Genomic DNA, 26060 nt, shown 5'->3' with positions numbered 1-26060 from the left:
CCTTTAATCTTGATGGTTGACTGAAATCGATCTCAACTGTTGATGAATTACAAGAAAGTCTATTTAAGAGACCCTCATCTCTTCATTTTGAAAGGTTGAATGAGAATTTGCATCGAATTGTTGCTGGAATTCATACTCACATTTGCTCATATTCACATACGCAAAGATCAAGTTTGACAAAAAGTTGACCAGATTTAACCACGGTTGACTTGAGTTGACTAGTTTCGAAAAAAATTTGGAAATAATTACACAAAATTATTTAATTAAATGGAGTACTTACTTCTATTTAATTAAACAAAGTTATTTAATTAAATGAGAAGCCATTCCTAACTAATTAAATGAAGTTATTTAATGAAATAAGAAAAGTGTCTCTAATTAATTAAATATTATTTAATTAAATAGAAAAAGTAATTATGAGAGCGTATCTCATTTTATTAAATTAAATATCTTAACAAAATATGAGGCCTCACCCCGACCCTTCGTAGCCTTAGATATTATTTTATTGTTTTGATACTCACGACTCAAGATGTCGAGACATTATCTGATGCTTAGAACATATTATATTATTTCATGTTGTGTGATGTCACTTTTAGATATTTGATGTTGTCATTTAATGTTTTATATATGTATGTCAATGAATTAAGTAAGAGGTAGGATTAACATTTTGGTTTAAGATATTTTAAATGTTTAAGAATTGAATAGGATGAGAGGAACCCTGATTGATGTATGTTTCAATTTATGTGAAATTTTGATACGTATATATGTACATGTGATTTTTGGGACTACTGATGTGTGCAATGAATGTGCAGATATTTTGTTTGAGGAAATCGACGGAGGAATAGAACTGATCTATATGTGCTAATTTTGGAAACTTTGTTGTTCGTAATTTAATTATTGTATTGTGAGATGTATGTATGTATCTCTTTGTGATCAGTAAATGTTAATATTCGTAACTATGTTCTTTTAGTGTCGCTTGACACTCGTGAATTGTTTGTGCTCCTTAGCATGCTAGGTAAGGTTAGCCGTGTAATATTTGGACCTTAGTTGGTTTAAGTTAGTGTCAGTTGCTAATTTGGTTCTTAATCAAGTTTAGTCATCCTTAATCCGAATTAGTGCTTAATTTGCTTTTTAGAGTTGTTAGTTGGTCCTAATTATTTCTTAGCTTTTGGTTGGCTCTAAACTGTTCCTAAGGCTTCAAAACATGAAATAATTATACCCAAGGGGTATGGGTATGGGTTAGGGGTCTTTTCCAACCCCTAAGCCCCTTTTGTTGACTTTTGAGGTCCCTCAAAAAGTCCCTTTTTGCCTTTGTGCGAAAATTGATCTTGGTTATCTTGAGTTGCCTTACCTCACCTCCATTTAGGGTTTAACCTTAGTGTGGGTTGAGTTAGGAGTTTCTAGAATGGCAAGTGGGTGGGAGAAGTTATTGAGCCCTTGGGGTGGTTGAGTTGGAGGCTTATTTAGAGGCCTTCCTTGGACTAGTTGAGGTTGTTACCCAATCTCTACATTTAGAGAAGATTGTTTGAAGATTGAAGGAAGGAAGTGGAAACTCTACTCAAATTTGTTCATTGCCATTACCTCTTTATGAAGGTAGGAAATTCTCATCTCCCTTATTCAGTTTTTATGTTTTGTTTCATGTTCACGCTAGCTTGTTGTTGTTTCACTGTTTGTATGGTTGTGGGTATGTTGGGAAGATTTGAAAGCTATGTTATTTTGGTTTTTTTTTTCATGGTTATGTTTGCAATTTTTTTTTTTGAGTTTTCCTTGCATGGGTGTTTTGGTATTACTCACCCTTGGAGAGGGTAGAAGTGACCAATTTTGGGAAATGTTTGTTTAGTTGGACTCCAACCAGTGTAGAGTCTCTTCTTAGGATGAGAAGAGGGATAAAGGGTAGGGTGTTATGGGCCCCTACCCGCTAGCACAAACCTGGTATGAATATGGCATGTTTAAATGGAAGAACGAAAGTTCTTTGTTATTAGCCCCAATTGGGCATCTGAATTGGTGTTGTGCTTGACTTCTCCTGTTGGAAGAATCCACCTTTCCCTAGTTTTGATTCATTGTGAATCCTATTGTGTAAACCATGTATGATTATGCATGTTTTATTTTCTCTTGGTTATGCTTGTTTGTCACCCGATCAGATATTTGCTTCCTCCATGGTTTTTGAAATGAGATTCAGAAAACATTACAAACTCCTTGATTATGATCATGAAGAAAATTTGATTTAATTGTTGAAATTTGAGATTGAGATTCTATTGTACATTCTATTTTTAAACCTTATTTTAAATGGCAACGAAGCTGGGTTTTCTTCCTGATTCTTTCCTGGCTGAGCCTTGAATCAGGTTTACCAATAAAATTGGTGTTTTGAGCATAATTGCTTGTCATGTGATTAAATTTTGTAAACATTATTTTGGATGGATGCACATCAAAGAATAGGATGGGAATAGTGTTGATGTTCAGTTTGGCAAAATATCAAGTTGTTCATATATGTTGAAAAATGAAAATTTATGATCATGCATGTAGATTTAGTTTTATTTTATGGTTATTAGATATTAATCAAACTTGTATTAATGTTCCACAATGGAAAAATCTATTTTTTAATTCTATTCAAAATTATAGACCAAAAATATATATATATACTTTGCCTTGAAATTCTATACTTAGAAAATATGATAAAAAAAAAAAGTGTTACAAGAGAGTAAATACTCTCTGATTTTTGTATGGGAAGACAAGTTAATTCCCCTCACTACAATAGAGAATCTTATAAAGATTCTTTTTATTCTTTGTTGAAAAATATAAACATAAATAAATCAATATATTAATAAATGTGCAATTCCAAAATAGACTTGTCACTTTTTCAAATATCCTAAATATGTAAGTCTTACCTAATAAACTTTCTAACTTAAATGTTTACCCATCTCTCCTTTTTGGGCGTTAGTTTTAGAATGGATTTTTTTAAAAGGTTTTAGTTTTAAAAGTTTTTTTTGTAAGTCAACAAAATCCACATGGGGGGGGGGGGGGGGGGGGGGGGGGGGGGGGTGACGTCCCATCTCTTTTGAATAGACGCATGTTTGGAGAAAAGCATTTAAGTTTCCTTTATTAAACCAAGTTAGCATGCTTTTATTCCACCATTTACTCTCCTTGGACGCATGTTTTGGGGGGGGCGCTTGCCAATGTGTTTTTCCTTGGGCAGAGCACTGTCCCAAGTGCAGCGCTTGGGAAGCGCTCCTGCCCTTTAAGGTTGTTGCATGGTGTAGGGGTTAGGGGAGTAGGTAGGGGGGTATCGATTTGACTTGGAGTATAGGGGTTGGTTTAGTTAGCATTTAAATTTTGCATTGGTTAAGTTTCTTTTTATTGTTTTTAAATTTTTTTTTTTATTAGTTAGTATAAAATGTTATCAATTTTGTTAGTATAGTATTGTTAAAAAGATTAGTAGTTAGTTTAACTTACTCAAGTTTTAAATTAGTTATTAATTTTGTTATTTTTAATTATTTTTTTAGTTATAAAGTAGCATAGGTTAGTTAGATATATATATGTTTGTTAGTTTATTAATAAATTTGATAAGTATGATGTAGTGTAGTATATGTTAGGTTAGGTTATTATTCTTATTTTTTTAGTGTTTTAGTATTAGTATATTTTAATCTATTTAGTTTTAGTTTTAATTTATTTATTGGTATGTACTTGTTTGAATGTAAATATTTAGAACGTTTTATTTTAATAGATCTTAGTTTTAAATGTAATTAGTTTTTAGAATGAAGTGTAAATATAGTTTAGATAATTATTTTACAGGTTATAATAGTTAATCGTTCTTTGCTTTTATGCTATGAAATAATTGGACTTATAATTCTTTTAGATCGTTATTCGAATAATCTAAATATATTTTTTGTTAAATATTTTTCTTTAATGACGCTATAATGGTTAATGTTAATAACATTATACATTAGATGTAAATTTTGTTATTCTCATCGATCTAATAGATTCTTGGTCTACGTATGAGTTCTTGAAAGCTAACCTAAAAATAATATAATGTTTAATATTGATGTAAAACGAAACAAATGTCAAAATCAATTTAATAATGAATGTGCAAATTTAACGACCTATTTATACTCATTGACTTTAAACTTAAAATGGGATGTCAGGACATTGTTAGGAGATCTCATATCTGTTTTTCTTTTGATCTATACTTTCACGGGTGCAAATTAACTTATCAACTTAGTGGTGTTATTTATCTTTAAAAAAAAAAATTCTGTGTGTGTTTTTGCCCTCGTAGGTTTGGGCATGACACAAAATCTCTCTTCAGTTCAAAAAGAAAAAATTCCAGTTCACTATTGATCAAAAATGAGTTAAATCAGTTAACTCCATTTTCTACTCAAATTGAATCAGTTAACTCCTTATTTTACTCAAATTAAATCTATTAACTCCCTTTAATTTGGAAATCTCCCTTTATGACTGAACTTCACCTTTAATCCTGACCTTTGATTGAAATCGATCTCAACCGTTGATGAATTCCAAGAAAGTCTATTTAAGAGACCCTCATCTCTTCATTTTGAAAGGTTGAATGAGAATTTGCATCGAATTGTTGCTGGAATTCATACTCACATTTACTCATATTCACATACGCAAAGATCAAGTTTGACAAAAAGTTGACCAGATTTAACCACGGTTGACTTGAGTTGACTAGTTTCGAAAAGAATTTTGAAATAATTAAACAAAATTATTTAATTAAATGGAGTACTTACTTCTAATTAATTAAACAAAGTTATTTAATTAAATGATAAGCCATTTCTAATTAATTAAATGAAGTTATTTAATTAAATAAGAAAAGTGTCTCTAATTAATTAAAGATTATTTAATTAAATAGAAAAAGTAATTATGAGAGCATATCTCATTTTATTAAATTAAATATCTCAACAAAATCTCTCTTTAGTTCAAAAAGGGAAATTTCCAGTTAAATATTGATAAAAAATGAGTTAAATCAATTAACTCCTTTTTCTACTCAAATTGAATCAGTTAACTCCTTATTTTCCTCAAATTAAATCTGTTAACTCCCTTTAATTTGCAAATCTACCTTTATGACTGAACTTCACCTTTAATCCTGACCGTTGATTGAAATAGATCTCAACCGTTGATGAATTCCAGGAAAGTCTATTTCAGAGACCCTCATCTCTTCATTTTGAAAGGTTGAATGAGAATTTACATCGAATTGTTGCTGAAATTCATACTCACATTTGCTCATATTCACATACGCAAAGATCAAGTTTGACCAAAAGTTGACTAGATTTAACCACGGTTCACTTGAGTTGACTAGTTTCGAAAAGAATTTTAAAATAATTAAACAAAATTATTTAATTAAATGGAGTACTTACTTTTAATTAATTAAACAAAGTTATTTAATTAAATGAGAAGCCATTCCTAATTAATTAAATGAAGTTATTTAATTTAATAAGAAAAGTGTCTTTAATTAGTTAAAGATTACTTAATTAAATAGAAAAAGTAATTATGAGAGCATATCTCATTTTATTAAATTAAATATCTTAACAAAATCTCTCTTCAGTTCAAAAAGGGAAATTTCCAGTTCACTATTGATTAAAAATGAGTTAAATCAGTTAACTACTTTTTCTACTCAAATTGAATCAGTTAACTTCTTATTTTACTCAAATTAAATCTATTAACTCTCTTAAATTTGGAAATCTCCCTTGATGACTGAACTTTACCTTTAATCCAGACCGTTGATTGAAATCGATCTTAACCGTTGGTGAATTTCAGAAAAGTCTATTTAAGAGACCCACATCTCTTGATTTTGAAAGGTTGAATGAGAATTTGCATCGAATTGTTGCTGGAATTCATACTCACATTTGCTCATATTTACATACACAAAGATCAAGTTTGACCATAAGTTGACTAGATTTAACTACGGTTGACTTGAGTTGACTAATTTTGAAAAGAATTTTGAAATAATTAAACGAAATTATGTAATTAAATGGAGTACTTACTTCTAATTAATTAAACATAGTTTTTTAATTAAATAAGAAGCCATTCCTAATTAATTAAATAAAGTTATTTAATTAAATAAGAAAAGTGTCTCTAATTAATTAAAGATTATTTAATTAAATAGAAAAATTAATTATGAGAGCATATCTCATTTTATTAAATTAAATATCTCAACAAAATCTCTCTTCAGTTCAAAAAGAGAAATTTTCAGTTCACTATTGATAATAAATGAGTTAAATCAGTTAACTCCTTTTTCTACTCAAATTGAATCAGTTAACTCCTTATTTCACTCAAATTAAATCTGTTAACTCCCTTTAATTAGGAAATCTCCCTTTATGACTGAACCTCAACTTTAATCCTGACCATTGATTGACATCGATCTCAACTATTGATGAATTCTAGGAAAGTCTATTTAAGAGACCCTCATCTCTTCATTTTGAAAGGTTGAATGAGAATTTTCATTGAATTGTTGCTAGAATTCATACTCACATTTGCTCATATTCACATACGCAGAGATCAAGTTTGATCAAAAGTTGACTAGATTTAACTACGGTTGACTTGAGTTGACTAGTTTCGAAAAGAATTTTGAAATAATTAAACGAAATTATTTAATTAAATGGAATACTTACTTCTAATTAATTAAACAAAGTAATTTAATTAAATGAGAAGCAATTCCTAATAAATTAAATAAAGTTATTTAATTAAATAAGAAAATTGTCTATAATTAAATAAAGATTATTTAATTAAATAGAAAAAGTAATTATGAGAGCATATCTCATTTTATTAAATTAAATATCTCAACAAAATCTCTCTTCAGTTCAAAAAGGGAAATTTCCAGTTCACTATTGATAAAAAATGAGTTAAATCAGTTAACTCCTTTTTCTACTCAAACTAAATCAGTTAACTCTTTATTTTACTCAAATTAAATCTGTTAACTCCCTTTAATTTGGAAATCTCCCTTTATGACTGAACTTCACCTTTAATCCTAACTGTTGATTGAAATCGATCTCAACCGTTGATGAATTCTAGGAAAGTCTATTTAAGAGACCCTCATCTCTTCATTTTGAAATGTTGAATGAGAATTTGCATCGAATTGTTGCTGGAATTCATACTCACATTTGCTCATATTCACATATGTAGAGATCAAGTTTGACAAAAAGTTGACCAGATTTAACCACGGTTGACTTGAGTTGACTAGTTTCGAAAAGAATTTTGGAATAATTAAACGAAATTATTTAATTAAATGGAGTACTTACTTTTATATAATTAAACAAAGTTATTTAATTAAATGAGAAGATATTCCTAATTAATCAAATGAAGTTATTTAATTAAATAAGAAAAGTGTCTCTAATTAATTAAAGGTTATTTAATTAAATAGAAAAAGTAATTATGAAAGCATATCTCATTTTAATAAATTAAATATCTCAACAAAATCTCTCTTTAGTTCAGAAAGGGAAATTTCCAGTTCAATATTGATAAAAAATGAGTTAAATCAGTTAACTCCTTTTTCTACTCAAATTGAATCAGTTAACTCATTATTTTCTTGAAATTAAATCTGTTAACTCCCTTTAATTTGGAAATCTCCCTTTATGACTGAACTTCACCTTTAATCCTGACCGTTGATTGAAATCGATCTCAACCGTTGATGAATTCATGGAAAGTCTATTTAAGAGACCCTCATCTCTTCATTTTGAAAGGTTGACTAAGAATTTGCATCAAATTGTTGCTAGAGTTCATACTCACATTTTCTCATATTCACATACGCAAAGTTCAAGTTTGACCAAAAGTTGACCAGATTTAACCACGGTTGACTTGAGTTGACTAGTTTCGAAAATAATTTTGAAATAATTAAACAAAATTATTTAATTAAATGGAGTACTTACTTCTAATTAATTAAACAAAATTATTTATTTAAATGAGAAGCCATTCCTAATTAATTAAATAAAGTTATTTAATTAAATAAGAAAATTGTCTCTAATTAATTAAAGATTATTTGACTAAATAGAAAAAGTAATTATGAGAGCATATCTCATTTTATTAAATTTAATATCTCAACAAAATCTCTCTTCAGTTCAAAAAGGGAAATTTTCCATTCACTATTGATAAAAAATGAGGTAAATGAGTTAACTCCTTTTTCTACTCAAATTGAATCAGTTAACTCCATATTTTACTCAAATTAAATCTGTTAACTCCCTTTAATTTGGAAATTTCCCTTTATTACTGAACTTCACCTTTAATCTTGACCGTTGATTGAAATCGATCTCAACCGTTGATGAATTCCAGGAAAGTCTATTTAAGAGACCCTCATCTCTTCATTTTGAAAGGTTGAATGAGAATTTGCATCGAATTGTTGTTGGAATTCATACTCACATTTGTTCATATTCACATACGCAAAGATCAAGTTTGACCAAAAGTTGACCATATTTAACCACGGTTGAATTGAGTTGACTAGTTTCGAAAAGAATTTTGAAATAATTAAACGAAATTATTTAATTAAATGAAGTACTTACTTCTAATTAATTAAACAAACTTATTTAATTAAATGAGAAGCCATTCCTAATTAATTAAATGAATTTATTTAATTAAATAAGAAAAGTGTCTCTAATTAATTAAAGATTACTTAATTAAATAGAAAAAGTAATTATGAGAGCATATCTCATTTTATTAAATTAAATATCTCAACAAAATCTCGCTCGAGTTTAAAAAAGGAAATTTACAGTCCACTATTGATCAAAAATGAGTTAAATCAGTTAACTCCTTTTTCTACTCAAATTGAATAAGTTAACTCCTTATTTTACTCAAATTAAATCTGTTAACTCCCTTTAATTTGGAAATCTCCCTTTATGACTGAACTTCACCTTTAATCCTGACCGTTGATATAAATCGATCTCCACCATTGATGAATTCTAGGAAAGTCTACTAAAGAGACCCTCATCTCTCCATTTTGAAAGGTTGAATGAGAATTTGCATCGAATTGTTGCTAGAATTCATACTCACATTTGCTCATATTCACATACACAAAGATCAAGTTTGACCAAAAGTTGACCAGATTTAACCACGGTTGTCTTGAGTTGACTAGTTTTCATCCTAATGCAAATTATTTTGTTTCACGAAAAGTTTCCATGTAAATATTTCAGCAGTTTACACAACTATTTAACAATATGTCGATACCCTAATTATATATGTATGTTTATTTTCAAAATTACAATTTATACGTTATGTCAAAATATCATTCCTATCAGTGATAAAAAATGAACAGAATACAACTTCCTTTGAAAATATTTAACAAAGATCGACTAATGCTTTTAACATGTTTACTGCCGACTGTTCTTACTGAAATTAACAACTTATAGTTCCATATTGACATTAAAACCAACTGTATACAATATCATCAAACCTCAATTTAATAATAGAATTTCCAAATCAAATTTCATTTGCGACACAAGACAAATGTTTGACAAAATGTCATTTCCTTCAATTCCTACTAACAATACTTCAGAAACAAAACCTCACCGTCTATGAATGGATTATAACCGCTATGCACTAAGATTTTGACATCCTAAATACATACGGTGAACATCGTATTCATTCATGGATAACATAAACACAAAATCCCAACAACACAATGTTTGAAAACTCATATTGCTCGATATCCAAATATGGATACGTGCAGAGCTTGACTCCAATTGTCCAACCCTACATATACCCACACTTGGATATCGACAAGTGTAACTTAAAACTGAACTTCCCAATTTCCTTAAAAAAAAATTAACACCCATAACAGTAAAAGGGTAAAGGTTAGGAACTGCCCCCTACCTCAAAACTCAGCAGATGAATAAAAACATTCAACTCAGAGCTCCAAAATTATGCTCGACTTCGAATCCCTAATCAAAACAAAATCTCCACAATGCAAAACAACTGAAACCAAATTTCCAACTGCAAGAAAACTTCCATTGATTTCCCTTTTTCTCAATTACATAAGCAAGAAAATCCTTCCAACAGAAACCCCACATCTTGTCGGAAACCCAACAACAACACACATAGGTGTTATTCAAAACAGAGGAAAAAGGCCCAAATTCAGGTCATTTCCATTGAAATCCTCTTTCAAATAGCAAAGGCTGACATTCCTTCAAGGATAGTAAAGCCTCCATAAAAGAGCTTTTAATAAATCTACAACTACCAAAGAGTTGTGCATACGGCTTTCCTAATAGCCTCCGCCATTTTGGCCTAAAAAAAAATAATAAACATTTTTTTTTTACCTATTCAAATCATGCCAAACCCTCTAGGGTTTTATGGTAAATGGTTTTATTCAAATATAAATAATAAGTGCATAACAAAATCACCCCCAATGGTTATTGCCATAGTATTTAAACATTGCAAGCTCCCAAAACCATTACTCCACACAAGAATTTATGTGAATTGTAACGCCCCGCCAAGGGATCCAAAAGAATTAACCTAAAGTTTTACTAAGTTTGCTAAACTTTTTTTTTTTTTAAAGAGTAAGAATGTAGAACATACACATCAAACACATAGTAGTGGAAGCAATAACATGTAATCATCAACAAACATGCATAACAAGTTACATTCCTTAAGGATCCCAAGACGTTGAGTCACATTTAAATTTAATTAATTCTAAGTCTAACAACTACCACATCCACATAAAAGAATAATAAGAAAGTCCAATTTCCATAATATAAATTTGCTCTGAATGCCTCTTGGCAAATTAATTCAGAATGCTCAATCATCCACTGTACATGTCACAGGGTATGAAAGGCTTAAAAGAATATACATATGTAAAAATAAAGATACATCATCCTCAAATCCATGATACAAAGTACAGTAAAATAAATGAAATCCTCCACCATACATGATACATCCATACATCCATAATGATAAAACATCTATCATAAAATCTAACCATCCATCATAATAATCCAAAAAAATAGTGAAGGTAAGTGCCAACCAAGAAAGCTCTAGCCACGGTGACTACGGACGGATCTCAATGGTAAGAGTAAAAAGCACTACCACCCGACCGCGTGGAACCTAAATGATCCACTCCCACCGAGTTGAGGAGATAGTCTCAAGTCCCAAACAAGATATCAAAACACAAAACACAAGTACTCTCTAAGTCTGGGAAATCCTGAAAGTATACTAACTCAAAGGTTCCAACATAGATAGACATCTAGACCTAGAGGCACACAAAGACACGTAGGAAACTTGCTATGCAAGTGGGAAAGTGTCATCACAAAAGTCACATCAAAAGTTACCTGAGCAATCCCTTAGGAATCCCAGGTCCCTTGTGATCCTACGGCCACTAATATCCTCTCGTACTGACGAGGCATACTACAGAATGCAAGGTCATAACCAAGCGTTCTCTCTACCCCATCCTAGCCTATACTAGCACTCAAGGCATGGGAGAGAACATACAATTATCTTATTAGGTCCATTTAAGTCAGTATTTAGGTGAGATGTTTTCACTCGTTAAAACAACTTACAATGGGTTACTCCAGGCAGCCTCTTAGGGCCTTGATCCCCATTGCAAGCCACTTCCCGACACTACACATAGATAACCTACACTAGGCTCATGAAATCACAAATCAAAGAATCATAATAAAATCCCCTCAGTCCTATACAAGTGACTGAAAACATCATAAATATAATCCACATTCATCACATCAGTTCTCCATGAGCAACTAAATAGCATCAAATAATAATCATAATGGTCACAACAAATCTCTATCAGCACATGAAGGCATCAATGATAAATCACAATATCCAATGGTTCTCCAATGAGTAACCAGAAAGGATCCCAATAATAGAACACAAAACTGATCGAAGACTCTAGAGTGGTCAAGTCAATACATGTCACAACATGACATCATCAAGGACAAATCACTAAAAACACCTCAATCCTCTCAAAGCGACTGGAAGGGAATTCAAATATATGTATATAACTGATTGATGACTCAAAAATAGTTAAAGCAGGTAACTCAAATGCATACACCTCAGCCTCACACAAGGAAACTGGAAGGCAATAACAACTAGCAAAAACATCCATATCATAGAGCACTCGATCACATTACCATGGCCGGGTTAAGAAAGATCGAGACCAAATCATCATAACATCACATTCATAAACCCCCCTTGAGCCTCTAGTAACAACCTAAATTGGTCAATACTAATCAACCCCAAAGCATAGACAGTACAAACAGAATAGTACAGTTTCATGTTTTGGTTTGTCTTTTTTTTGAAATCACATGGTTAAGTTATATATATGATTTCAGTTTTCTTTTTCAGTGTAAGTTTTTCAAGTAGAAAGAATCACAATTTTATTTACCCTTGCAATTATACTCAATCTTGTTTATAAAATCATATCATGATTTAAAAATAATCATTTATTTTAGATAATTATAATAGTTGATTACTACATAAAAACTAAACCTAAACCCATAAAAAAAATTGAATTTCTAAAAGATAAATATACTTAACATTATTAAATGTTATTTATCATCAGCTCAAATTAGTTTCAATATTCATTTATAATTTTTCAAAATTAATAGTTAATAATTATTTAATAATTATTAATTAATTAATCAACAATCATTAACAATTTTCTTTAAAACAATATATATATATATATATATATATATATATATATATATTTATATTGTTAATTAACTTAATTAATTAAAAACTAAAATTTATAGTTTAATCCTCTTAATAATTATTATAAAACTTATTATTAAAATAATAAAAAAGTTATTATAATAAAAATTATTAATAAAATTATAATTAATATTTAAAATTTATATAAAATAATTTCAAAGTTTATATTATTAAAACTTATAACAAAATCAAATTATATATAACAAAGGCATATAATAAAGTTTTATAAAATGAAAATTACTAGCGATTTAATAAATTGCTATCTGCGCATATGTACTACAGCACAGGGTACTCTGCACAGGGTATTGCTGCATCAGCAGTACCTATTGTCACAGCAGTACTGCTGCCGCAACAGTACATACTGCGATATGCAAGTGGCAAGGGGTGTGGGTCAACGACCCCCCCATATAACACATATTTTATTTTTGTTTTAGTTTAATTTAATTTTATTATTGTTATTTTTTTTTAAAACAAACTTTTAACTTATATTAAATTCGTTCATTTAAAATATAATTTTTTTTTATTAATCAATTTCTTCACATTAAATTTTAATATTATTATTAATATATATATATATATATATATATATTTAAATTTTTTTTTTTAAATTTTTTTTAATTTTATTATTTTTTAAAAAACATTTACAATTATAATCTGATAGAGAAAATAATTCCAACCCTACGAATTTTATTTTTAATCTCAAAACTCTCCCCAATTAATTCTATCTCTACTCTATTTTAATTCAATTCTAAATCCCGATTTAATTTTGTTGAAGGATGTTCCTAAACAGTTTTTCAATCTAGATTACAAATGAAATCTAATAACAAAAGATCCAGAATGAAGAAATGATACATTCAAGAAGACAAGATTCTTACAATCATGAAGTAGACAGAACATATTAAATTTCTTAAATCATTTAGGGGTCAAAATACCAGACCCTACCTGAACCTGATGCTAATACGCAATCCCCAAAATATGTAAGAGAACTCGCTCCTCTTCATTAACTTTCTTCTGAAAATCTTTCCTAGAATTCTCCTTCTGAAATTTGCTTCCAAAAACTCTCTCCAAAATTTCTGTCTCCAAAATTCATGGTCCAAATTCGTGTCCCCCAAAAATGAACCCAAAAGTTGTGATAAGGAGTTTTCTCCTCAAATCGGGGCACTAATTGTGCATTCACCCGAGAGCACTCTTTGCTCAACTGAGTTAACTCCAAAATTAACTTTTATTAATTCTTTGCTTTATCTTTTAATGCACATTAAATGAATTATCAAATAACTTTATTCAATTTTCACTTAACTTCTATTTTTAATTAACTTATTACTTTAATCTCATGCACACTTTATGATATTAAAATAATATCATTATATTCACTTATTTTATCTTTTTAATTAATTTCTTTTATATTTTCTTTTAGTTTTTTTTACAACTTTTTAATAATTAATATATTTTCACTTTTTAATTTATTTCTAGAAACTTAATTGATAGAATATTTAATTAACTTAAATAACAATAATATTTAGCATTTATTTAAAAATGAACTCTAAATATATTATTATTAAATTAAATAAATATTTTAACGTTCTAAATTTATCTTTAAACTTTTATTTCCAAATTTAATTCTTTTATTTAATTAATTTCTCAATTAATTAAATATAACTAAATATGAAAATTTCATAATAATTATCCATTAAATTAAATCATTAATTAATCTTTTTAATTAGACTTAATTAATAGAAAATACACCAAGGACTCATAAAGAAACATACAAAAACCCATCATAGAAAAACACATACTAAATAAAAAAAAGGGTTATAATCATGAATTAATGTCATCTGACGCATTCGGAGGGTACTTAACTCAGATACTTGTCCTAATTATCAATTAGGACAATTGGCTAAAGGGTTTAGGATTTGGACTTAAGAGTTTATCTCCCCTCTCTTACCATTGAGATAATGCGATAGGGTACGCTCATCTTGGCAATTTAGGGAAGTCGATACCCGGTACCTACGACCTGCATAAAATTTACGCATGTACAGACACAATATTCTAAGCTAAACAGACAATGGTAGGAAGTGGTGCATCGTGTAGATCCTGACTAGCAGGTGACTACGACTCCCTTCCTTAACCACATTAGAAACACCATACATAAGAAAGAAAACACGCACACCATACACATGCAGTATGGGGTAAGTATCCATAAATTGACACATGTGATAATAAACCATCTAACTAATCATCATCGATAGTTGAAAACACTGAAGATACATACATGAAATATAGAGTACCAAGTAATCTCACTATATAATAAATTGAATGTAAAAAAATATCTGATAATCTGAAAGTAATGCTACTAAACGTCAAGTATAAAACTAGCCTAAAAGAGTTTGGCAATAAAAAAAAATGTGAACTAGGGGCAAGCACTACATCCACCTCCCCTAGACTTAAGCTTACTCCTGGAAGCGTACATGAACAATAAAACTAAGGGTATCACTATGTGGGCCCCATGGGATCCTTTCCCCGGCAGGAGGATATGTCTCCACTGAGAACACTCTTTGGGATCTACCCATATCGCCAACCGCAAGTCCTGAAGCTGCGGGTCTCTGATCCAAGGGTTGAGGTTTCCTTTGAGGACAATGAGACATCTTGTGTCCACGTTGTCCACATATGAAACACTCTCCATCGAAGCTCCTCTGAACTTTAGGTGCACTAGATTGTAAGAAACTACCCCCACTAGCATAAGGCCGAACACTCTGAGACAGTCGATCATACTGGTTGGGCTTGTTGTGATGAACCTTGTGATAGTTCCTAGCATTGGAACCATCGCCACCACACTGTGCTAGAGGATAAGTTTCTTCCGGTCGCTGATTACCCCCAGAAGGAGATTTCCTATTGCCACCTACACCTTGATTACCCAGAGATGGCTGGTAATGCTGGTGGCGCTTATTACGCCGTGCATTATGAGCTTGACGAGAGTTCATGCTCTTAGGTCTATGCTCAAGTCCTGCCCAAGGTGCTCTATCATGGTCATGAATAGGAGGTAGGCAATCAATGATGGTCTTCAACATTTTCCTTAGATCAATCTCCTCAGAGACAACTTGTTGCTCTCTATAGTACTCTTCCTGATGCTCACTGACATGCTCTTCCCTATTCCCATCTTGGATAGGTTCTTCATGGATAGACTCATGGAAATTGATAGCTTTGCCTCGCCCATGGCCTTCACCATGGTCTGGGCTATGGCTTACAATAGAAGATCTTGCCCCAGATATCATCCTACAATAATATCCAGATACAAGATGGCATCATAAACATAATCATACTACTTTAAATCACTTAGAGCAATATGATTCTAGTTTAATAGTAAACCGGAAACCATATTGATCCAACATGCATCCTTCCTAACAAATATTGAAATCGATCACCTAAACTCTCTAAACAAAAACAACATAATACTCCCAAGGACAATCAAAAGCACACTACTTTAAAACATAGACAACAGATACGTGTTTTACAAACAAGCTAGTTTTCAATTTTCAGTTTGCCTATAATTTTGGTTTATGTATAATTTCAGTTTTGAAGTCTAAGTGTTGAAGTATGAAAAATATGCAACTAACAATTTAAGTTATGTTTTAGTTCAACTAGTTTCAAGTTTCAGCTTGAAAGAGATACACATAATAGTTTAAAGTTTTTTCTTTTTTCTTTTTTTGTTCAACTAGTTAACACTAATGGCATTCCAATATACCCAGAGCTCCCAATGTAGAAACTCAGGCTCTGATACCATATGTAACGCCCCGCCAAGGGATCCAAAAAAATTAACCTAAAGTTTTACTAAGTTTGCTAAACATTTAAAAAAAAAAAGAAAAAAAAAAAAAGTAAGAATGTATAACATACACATCAAACACATAGTAGCGGAAGCAATAACATGTAATCATCAACAAACATACATAACAGGTTACATTCCTTAAGGATCCCAAGACGTTGAGTCACATTTAAATTGAATTAATTCTAAGTCTAACAACTACCACATCCACATGAAAGAATAATAAGAAAGTCCAATGTCCATAATATACATTTGCTCTGAATGCCTCTTGGCAAATTAATTCAGAATGCTCAATCATCCACTGTACATGTCACAGGGTATGAAAGGCTTAAAAGAATATACATATGTAAAAATAAAGATACATCATCCTCAAATCCATGATACAAAGTATAGTAAAATAAATGAAATCCTCCACCATACATGATACATCCATACATCCATAATGATAAAACATCTATCATAAAATCTAACCATCCATCATAATAATCCAAAAACATAGTGAAGGTAAGTGCCAACCAAGAAAGCTCCAGCTAGGGCAACTATAGACGGATCTCAATGGTAAGAGTAAAAATCACTACCACCGACCGCGTGGAACCTAAATGGTCCACTCCCACCAAGCTGAGGAGATAGTCTCAAGTCCCAAACAAGATATCAAAACACAAAACACAAGTACTCTCTAAGTCTAGGAAATCCTAAAAGTATACTAACTCAAAGGTTCCAACATAGATAGACATCTAGACCTAGAGGCACACAAAGACACGTAGGAAACCTGCTATGCAAGCGAGAAAGTGTCATCGCAAAAGTGACGTCAAAAGTTACCCGAGCAATCCCTTAGGAATCTCGGGTCCCCTGTGATCTTGCGGCCACTAATATTCTCTCGTACTGACGAGGCATACTACGAAATGCAAGGTCATAACCAAGCATTCTCTCTACCCCATCCTAGCCTGTACTAGCACTCAAGGCATGGGAGAGAAAATATAGTTATCTTATTAGGTTCATTTAAGTCAGTATTTAGGTGAGATGTTTTCACTTGTTAAAACAACTTACAGTGGGTTACTCCAGGCAGCCTCTTAGGGCCTCGATCCCCATTGCAAGCCACTTCCCGACACTACACATAGATAACCTACCCTAGGCTCATGAAATCACAAATCAAAGAATCATAATAAAATCCCCTCAGTCCTATACAAGCGACTGAAAATATCATATATATAATCCACATTCATCACATTAGTTCTCTATGAGCAACTAAATAGCATCAAATAATAATAATAATGATCACAATAAATCTCTATCAGCACATGAAGGCATCAATGATAAATCACAATATCCAATGGTTCTCCAATGAGTAACCAGAAAGGATCCCAATAATAGAACACAAAATTGATCAAAGACTCCAGAATGGACAAGTCAATACATGTCACAACATGACATCATCAAGGACAAATCACTAAAAACACCTCAACCCTCTCAAAGCAACTGGAAGGCAATTCAAATATATGTATATAACTGATCGATGACTCAAAAATGGTTAAATCAGGTAAGTCAAATACATACACCTCAGCCTCACACAAGGAAACTAGAAGGCAATAACAACTAGTAAAAACATCCATATCATAGAGCACTCCATCACATTACCATGGTCGGGTTAAGAAAGATCGAGACCAAATCATCATAACATCACATTCACAAACCCCCCTTGAGCCTCTGGTAACAACCTAAATTGGTCAATACTAATCAACCCCAAAGCATAGACAGTACAAACAGAATAGTATAGTTTCATGTTTTGGTTTGTTTTTTTTTTGAAATCACATGGTTAAGTTATATATATGATTTCAGTTCTCTTTTTCAGTGTAAGTTTTTCAAGTAGAAAGAATCACAATTTTTTTTACCCTTGTAATTAGACTCAATCTTGTTTATAAAATCATATCATTTATTTTAGATAATAATAAATGTTGATTACTAAATAAAAACTAATCCTAAACCCATAAAAAAAATTGAATTTCTAAAAGATAAATATACTTAACATTATTAAATGTTATTTATCATCAGCTCAAATCAATTTCAATATTCATTTACAATTTTTCAAAATTAATAGTTAATAATTATTTAATAATTAATAATTATTTAATAATTATTAATTAATTAATTATATATATATATATATTGCTAATTAACTTAATTAATTAACAACTAAAATTTATAGTTTAATCCTCTTAATAATTATTATAAAACTTATTATTAAAATAATAAAAAAGTTATTATAATAAAAATTATTAATAAAATTATAATTAATATTTAAAATTTATATAAAATAATCTCAAACTTTATATTATTAAAACTTATAACAAAATTGAATTATATATAACAAAGGCTTATAATAAAGTTTTATAAAATGAAAATTACTAGCGATTTAATAAATCGCTATCTGCGCATATGTACTACAGCGCAGGGTACTCTACGCAGGGTACTGTTGCATCAATAGTACCTGCTGTCGCAGCAGTACTGCTGCCGCAGTAGTACATACTACGATACGCAAGTGGCAGGGGGTGTGGGTCAACAACCCCCCCATATAACACATATTTTATTTTTGTTTTAGTTTAATTTAATTTTATTATTTTTATTTTTTTTAAACAAACTTTTAACTTATATTAAATTCGCTCAGTTAAAATATAATTTTGTTTATTAATCAATTTCTTCACATTAAATTTTAATATTATTATTAATATATATATATTTTTTAAAATTTTTTAATTTTTTTTTAAATTTTTATTTTAGTTTTTTAAAAACATTTACAATTATAATTTGATAGAGAAAATAATTCCAACCCTATGAATTTTATTTTTAATCTCAAAACTCTCCCCAATTAATTCTATCTCTACTCCATTTTAATTCAATTCTAAATCTCGATTTAATTTTGTTGAAGGATGTTCCTAACCAATTTTTCAATTTAGATTACAAATGAAATCGAATAACAAAAGATCCAGAACGAAGAAATGATACATTCAAGAAGACAAGATTCTTACAATCACAAAGTAGACAGAACATATTAAATTTCTTAAATCATTTAGGGGTCAAAATACCAGACCCTACCTGAACCTGATGCTAATACGCAATCCCCAAAATCTGTAAGAGAACTCGCTCCTCTTCAATAACTTTCTTCTGAAAATCTTTCCTAGAATTCTCCTTCTGAAATTTCCCAAAATTCCTGTCTCCAAAATTCATGGTCCAAATTCGTGTCCCCCAAAAATGAACCCAAAAGTTGTGATAAGGAGTTTTCTCCTCAAATCGGAGCACTAATTGTGCGTTCACCCGAGAGGACTCTTTGCTCAACTGAGTTAACTCAAAAATTAACTTTTATTAATTCTTTACTTTATCTTTTAATGCACATTAAATGAATTATCAAATAACTTTATTCAATTTTCACTTAACTTCTATTTTTAATTAACTTATTACTTTAATCTCATGCACACTTTATGAAATTAAAATAATATTATTATATTCACTTATTTTATCTTTTTAATTAATTTCTTTTATATTTTCAACTCATGCTTGCATCATGCAATCTTACAACTTTTTAATAATTAATATATTTTCACTTTTTAATTTATTTCTAGAAACTTAATTGATAGAATATTTAATTAACTTAAATAACAATAATATTTAGGATTTATTTAAAAATGAACTCTAAATATATTATTATTAAATTAAATAAATATTATAACGTTCTAAATTTATCTTTAAACTTTTATTTCCAAATTTAATTCTTTTATTTAATTAATTTCTCAATTAATTAAATATAATTAAATATGAAAATGTCATAATAATTTTCCATTAAATTAAATCATTAATTAATATTTTTAATTAGACTTAATTAATAGAAAATACACCAAGGACTCATAAAGAAACATACGAAAACCCATCATAGAAAAACACATACTAAATAAACCAAAGGGTTATAATCATGAATTAACGTCATCTGACACATTTAGAGGGTACTTAACTCAGATACTTGTCCTAATTATCAATTAGGACAATTGGCTAAAGGGTTTAAGATTTGGACTTAAGAGTTTATCTCCCCTCTCTTACCATTGAGATAATGGGATAGGGTACGCTCATCCTGGCAATTCAGAAAAGTTGATACTCAGTACCTGCAACCTGCATAAAATCCACGCATGTACAAACACAATATTCTAAGATAAACAGACAATGGCAGGAAGTGGTGCATCGTGTAGATCCCCACTAGTAGGTGACTATGACTCCCTTCCTTAACCACATCAGAAACACCATACATAAGAAAGCAAACACGCACACCATACGCATGCAGTATGGGAAAAGTATCCATAAAAAGACACATGTGATAATAAACCATCTAACTAATCATCATTGATAATTGAAAACACTGAAGATACATACATGAAATATAGAGTACCAAGTAATCTCACTATATAATAAATTGAATGTAAAACAATATCTGAAAATCTGAAAGTAATGCTACTAAATGTCAAGTATAAAACTGGCCTAAAAGAGTTTGGCAATAAAAACAAAATTTGAACTAGGGGCAGGCACTATAGAATATATGTGCGAATATCTCATACCTATATTTATATGAATTTTGTGTGTGACTTATCAAATTATCCCTTCATATAAATATATTCACAAGTCAAGAACTTAAAGGCATGGAATGAATTTCAAAATCAACACTACAACTAAAACAGATCAGCTGTAAACCCGAGAACAGTCCAATTGCAATACAAAAGCAGTATCCAAAATATATGTATCTCATAAAACCAAAACTAACCTATCTGATATAAAAAAATAGTGTTCAAAATATAAAATCTCCCAGCCACAGAACATGTGTCAAAACAACCTCTGAAGTGAATAAAGAGAAACATGAAGAAGTAGGGTCAGGCATGACACTAATATTCACATACGCAAAGATCAAGTTTGACCAAAAGTTGACCAAATTTAACCACAGTTGACTTGAGTTGACTAGTTTCAAAAAGAATTTTGAAATAATTAAACAAAATTATTTAATTAAATGGAGTACTTACTTAGAATTAATTAAACAAAGTTATTTAATTAAATGAGAAGCCATTCCTAATTAATTAAATGAAGTTATTTAATTAAATAAGAAAAGTGTTTCTAATTAGTTAAAGATTATTTAATTAAATAGAAAAAGTAATTATGAGAGCATATGTCATTTTATTAAATTAAATATCTCAACAAAATCTGTCTTCAGTTCAAAAAGGGAAATTTCCAATTCACTATTGATCAAAAATGAGTTAAATCAGTTAACTCCTTTTTCTACTCAAATTGAATCAGTTAACTCTTTATTTTACTCAAATTAAATCTGTTAACTCCCTTTAATTTGGAAATCTCCTTATATGACTGAACTTCACCTATAATCCTGACAGTTGATTGAAATCGATATGAATCGTTGATGAATTTCAGGACAGTCTATTTAAGCGACCCTCATCTCTTCATTTTGAAAGGTTGAATGAGAATTTGCATCGAATTGTTGATGGAATTCATACTCACATTTTCTCATATTCACATACGCAAAGATCAAGTTTGACCAAAAGTTGACCAGATTTAACTACGGTTGACTTGAGTTGACTAGTTTCAAAAAGAATTTTGAAATAATTAAATGGAGTACTTACTTCTAATTAATTAAACAAAGTTATTTAATTAAATGAGAAGCCATTCATAATTAATTAAATGAAGTTATTTAATTAAATAAGAAAAGTGTCTCTAATTAATTAAAGATTACTTAATTAAATAGAAAAAGTAATTATGAGAGCATATCTGATTTTATTAAATTAAATATCTCAACAAAATCTCTTTTCAGTTCTAAAAGAAAAATTTCCAGTTCACTATTGATCAAAAATGAGTTAAATCAGTTAACTCCTTTTTCTACTCAAATTGAATAAGTGAATTCCTTATTTTATTCAAATTAAATCTGTCAACTCCCTCTCATTTGGAAATCTCCATTTATGACTGAACTTGATGTTTAATCCTGACCGTTGATTAAAATCAATCTCAACCATTGATGAATTCTAGGAAAGTCTATTTAAGAGATCCTCATCTCTTCATTTTGAAAGGTTGAATGAGAATTTGCATCGAATTTTTGCTGAAATTCATACTGACTTTTGCTCATATTCACATACACAAAGATCTAGTTTGACCAAAAGTTGACCAAATTTAACCACGGTTGACTTGAGTTGACTACTTTCAAAAATAATTTTGAAATAATTAAACAAAATTATTTAATTAAATGGAGTACTTACTTCTAATTATTTAAACAAAGTTATTTAATTAAATGAGAAGCCATTCCTAATTAATTAAATGAAGTTATTTAATTAAATAAGAAATGTGTCTCTAATTAATTAAAGATTACTTAATTAAATAGAAAAAGTAATTATGAGAGCATATCCCATTTTATTAAATTAAATATCTCAAGAAAATCTCTCTTCAGTTCAAAAAAGGAAATTTTCAGTTCACTATTGATCAAAAACGAGTTAAATCAGTTAACTCCTTTTTCTACTCAAATTGAAACAGTTAACTCCTTATTTTACTCATATTAAATTTGCTAACTCCTTTTAATTTTGAAATCTCCCTTTATGACTGAACTTCACCTTTAATCCTGACAGTTGATTGAAATCGATCTCAACCATTGATGAATTCTAGGAAAGTCTATTTAAGAGACCCTCATCTCTTCATTTTGAAAGGTTGAATGAGAATTTGCATCAAATTGTTGCTGGAATTCATACTCACATTTTATCATATTCACATACACAAATATCAAGTTTGACCAAAAGTTGACCAGATTTAACCATGGTTGACTTGAGTTAACTAGTTTCGAAAATAATTTTGAAATAATTAAATGAAATTATTTAATTAAATGGAGTACTTAGTTCTAATTAATTAAACAAAGTTATTTAATTAAATGAGAAGCCATTCCTAATTAATTAAATGAAGTTATTTAATTAAATAAGAAAAGTGTCTCTAATTAATTAAAGATTACCTAATTAAATAGAAAAATTAATTATGACAGCATATCTCATTTTATTAAATTAAATATCTGAACAAAATCTCTCTTCAATTCAAAAGGGAAATTTTCAGTTCACTATTGATCAAAAATGTGTTAAATCAGTAAACTCCATTTTCTACTCAAATTGAATCAGTTAACTCCGTATTTTACTCAAATTAAATCTATTAACTCCCTTTAATTTGGAAATCTCCCTTTATGACTGAACTTCACCTTTAATCCTGACCGTTGATTGAAATCGATCTCAACTGTTGATGAATTCTAGCAAAGTCTATTTAAGAGACCATCATCTCTTCATTTTGAAAGGTTGAATGAGAATTTGCATCGAATTGTTGCTGGAATTCATACTCACATTAGATCATATTTACATAAGGAAAAATCAAGTTTGACCAAAAGATGACCAAATTCAGCCACAGTTGACTTGATCTGACTACTTTTGAAAAAAAAATTGAAATAAATAAATGAAATTATTTAATTAAATGGAGTACTTGTAGACACCTAAATTTGATTACACTACTTTGGTAATCTAATTTAGCCATCTCTAAAGGCATCATTAATTAAATTCTTATTTAATTAATCCTTTGTCATCCCCTAGTTGATTAATTTAATTAATCATCTATAGTCCTAATTGATAAATCAAATAATCTATTATTTATCAATTAAATCCTTTTCTCCTATCTAATTTCAAAAATCCCCATTTATTAAATAAATCTATTTGATAAATGAAATCCTCAAATTCAAAAAAACCCTAACCTATCTCTAATCCTCCATTTAGCCTAATCCACCCCATCCACCCATACTAACCAAGCTTAGCCACTAACTCACCCACCCTCATTAATGCCATCCACTTGCACATCTCTAACATCCCTAATCTAATCCTAAACCCAAGCCTAATCCACCTCCTAATGTTGGCACATTTCTTAAACAAGTTTAAGACTTTCCTAAACCAAACCAAAGTCTCCCCTCAAAAAATCCCAACCACTAAGTCATGAGTGCTCTTACAAAACATAAAGACTCTTACAAGCCCACTCATGACTCTTACACCCATCTTCCACACTCATTCCTCTTACATCCCTCTTACATACTCAACCCCACTCATCATGCCCTTAACCAACCCTTAACCCTACCCTCTCACACTCATCCTCCTAGTACAAGTGTCACCTTCCCATTGGTGCTAAACAAGCACAATCCATGTGCTCCCCTTTGAGTGCATCTTAGCCCTCCTTAAGCCTTCATCCATCCTTGCATCTAAGCCCTCCATCCCTCTACCCCTTAGCCTATAAATTGAATCCCATCCCAAGCCATTTCATCAACAATCTTTGAGCTAAAGTTACCATGCTATTTTGAGAACCAAAGCCATCAACCATACCCTTATAATGCCAAATTGAGAGCTCACAAAGCTACCAATTTGCCATTACCCATCTCCATTGAAGCAACTTTTGAGCATCTTGAGCATACATCCACAGCAAAAGGACACATCTACAGAATCAAGAAAGCATGGAGTGTTTTCTCTCGTGAGGTTTGCACTTCTTATTTTCTTTCTTAGTCTAAGCATATATGTGAATTTAGTTTTTGGTTTGTGAATGTTTACTTTATTTGTTAATGTTCTTTGCATACTGATTCTGGTTCTACAGTACTTACTTCTAATTAATTAAACAAAGTTATTTAATTAAATGAGAAGCCATTCCTAATTAATTAAATGAAGTTATTTAATTAAATAAGAAAAGTTTCTCTAATTAATTAAAGATTACTTAATTAAATATAAAAAGTAATTATGAGAGCATATCTCATTTTATTAAATTAAATATCTCAACAAAATCTCTCTTCAGTTCAAAAAGGGAAATTTTCAGTTCACTATTGATGAAAAATGAGTTAAATCAGTTAACTCCTCTTTCTACTCAAATTGAATCAGTTAACTCCTTATTTTACTCAAATTAAATCTGTTGACTCCCTTTAATTTGAAAATCTTCCTTTATGACTGAACTTCACCTTTAATCGTGACCGTTGATTGAAATCGATCTCAACCGTTGACGAATTTCAGAAAAGTCTATTTAAGAGACCCTCATCTCTTCATTTTGAAAGGTTGAATGAAAATTTGCATCGAATTGTTGCTGGAATTCATACTCACATTTTCTCATATTCACATATGCAGAGATCAAGTTTGACCAAAAGTTGACTAGATTTAACCATGGTTGACTTGAGTTGACTAGTTTCGTAAAGAATTTTGATATAATTAAACAAAATTATTTAATTAAACGGAGTACTTACTTCTAATTAATTAAACAAAGTTATTTAATTAAATGAGAAGCCATTCCTAATTAATTAAATGAAGTTATTTAATTAAATAAGAAAATTGTCTCTAGTTAATTAAAGATTATTTAATTAAATAGAAAAAGTAATTATGAGAGCATATCTCATTTTATTAAATTAAATATCTCAACAAAATCTCTCTTTAGTTCAAAAAGGGAAATTTCCATTTTACTATTGATAAAAAATGAGTTAAATCAGTTAACTCCTTTTTCTACTCAAATTGAATCAGTT

This window comes from Cupressus sempervirens, chromosome 11 (genome assembly GCF_028749045.1).
Source record: "Cupressus sempervirens isolate cs-2001-9-10 chromosome 11, ASM2874904v1, whole genome shotgun sequence".
In the NCBI taxonomy this organism is placed as follows: domain Eukaryota; kingdom Viridiplantae; phylum Streptophyta; class Pinopsida; order Cupressales; family Cupressaceae; genus Cupressus; species Cupressus sempervirens.
The sequence above is the reverse complement of the archived record's forward strand: the minus strand, read 5'-3'. Positions refer to the sequence as shown.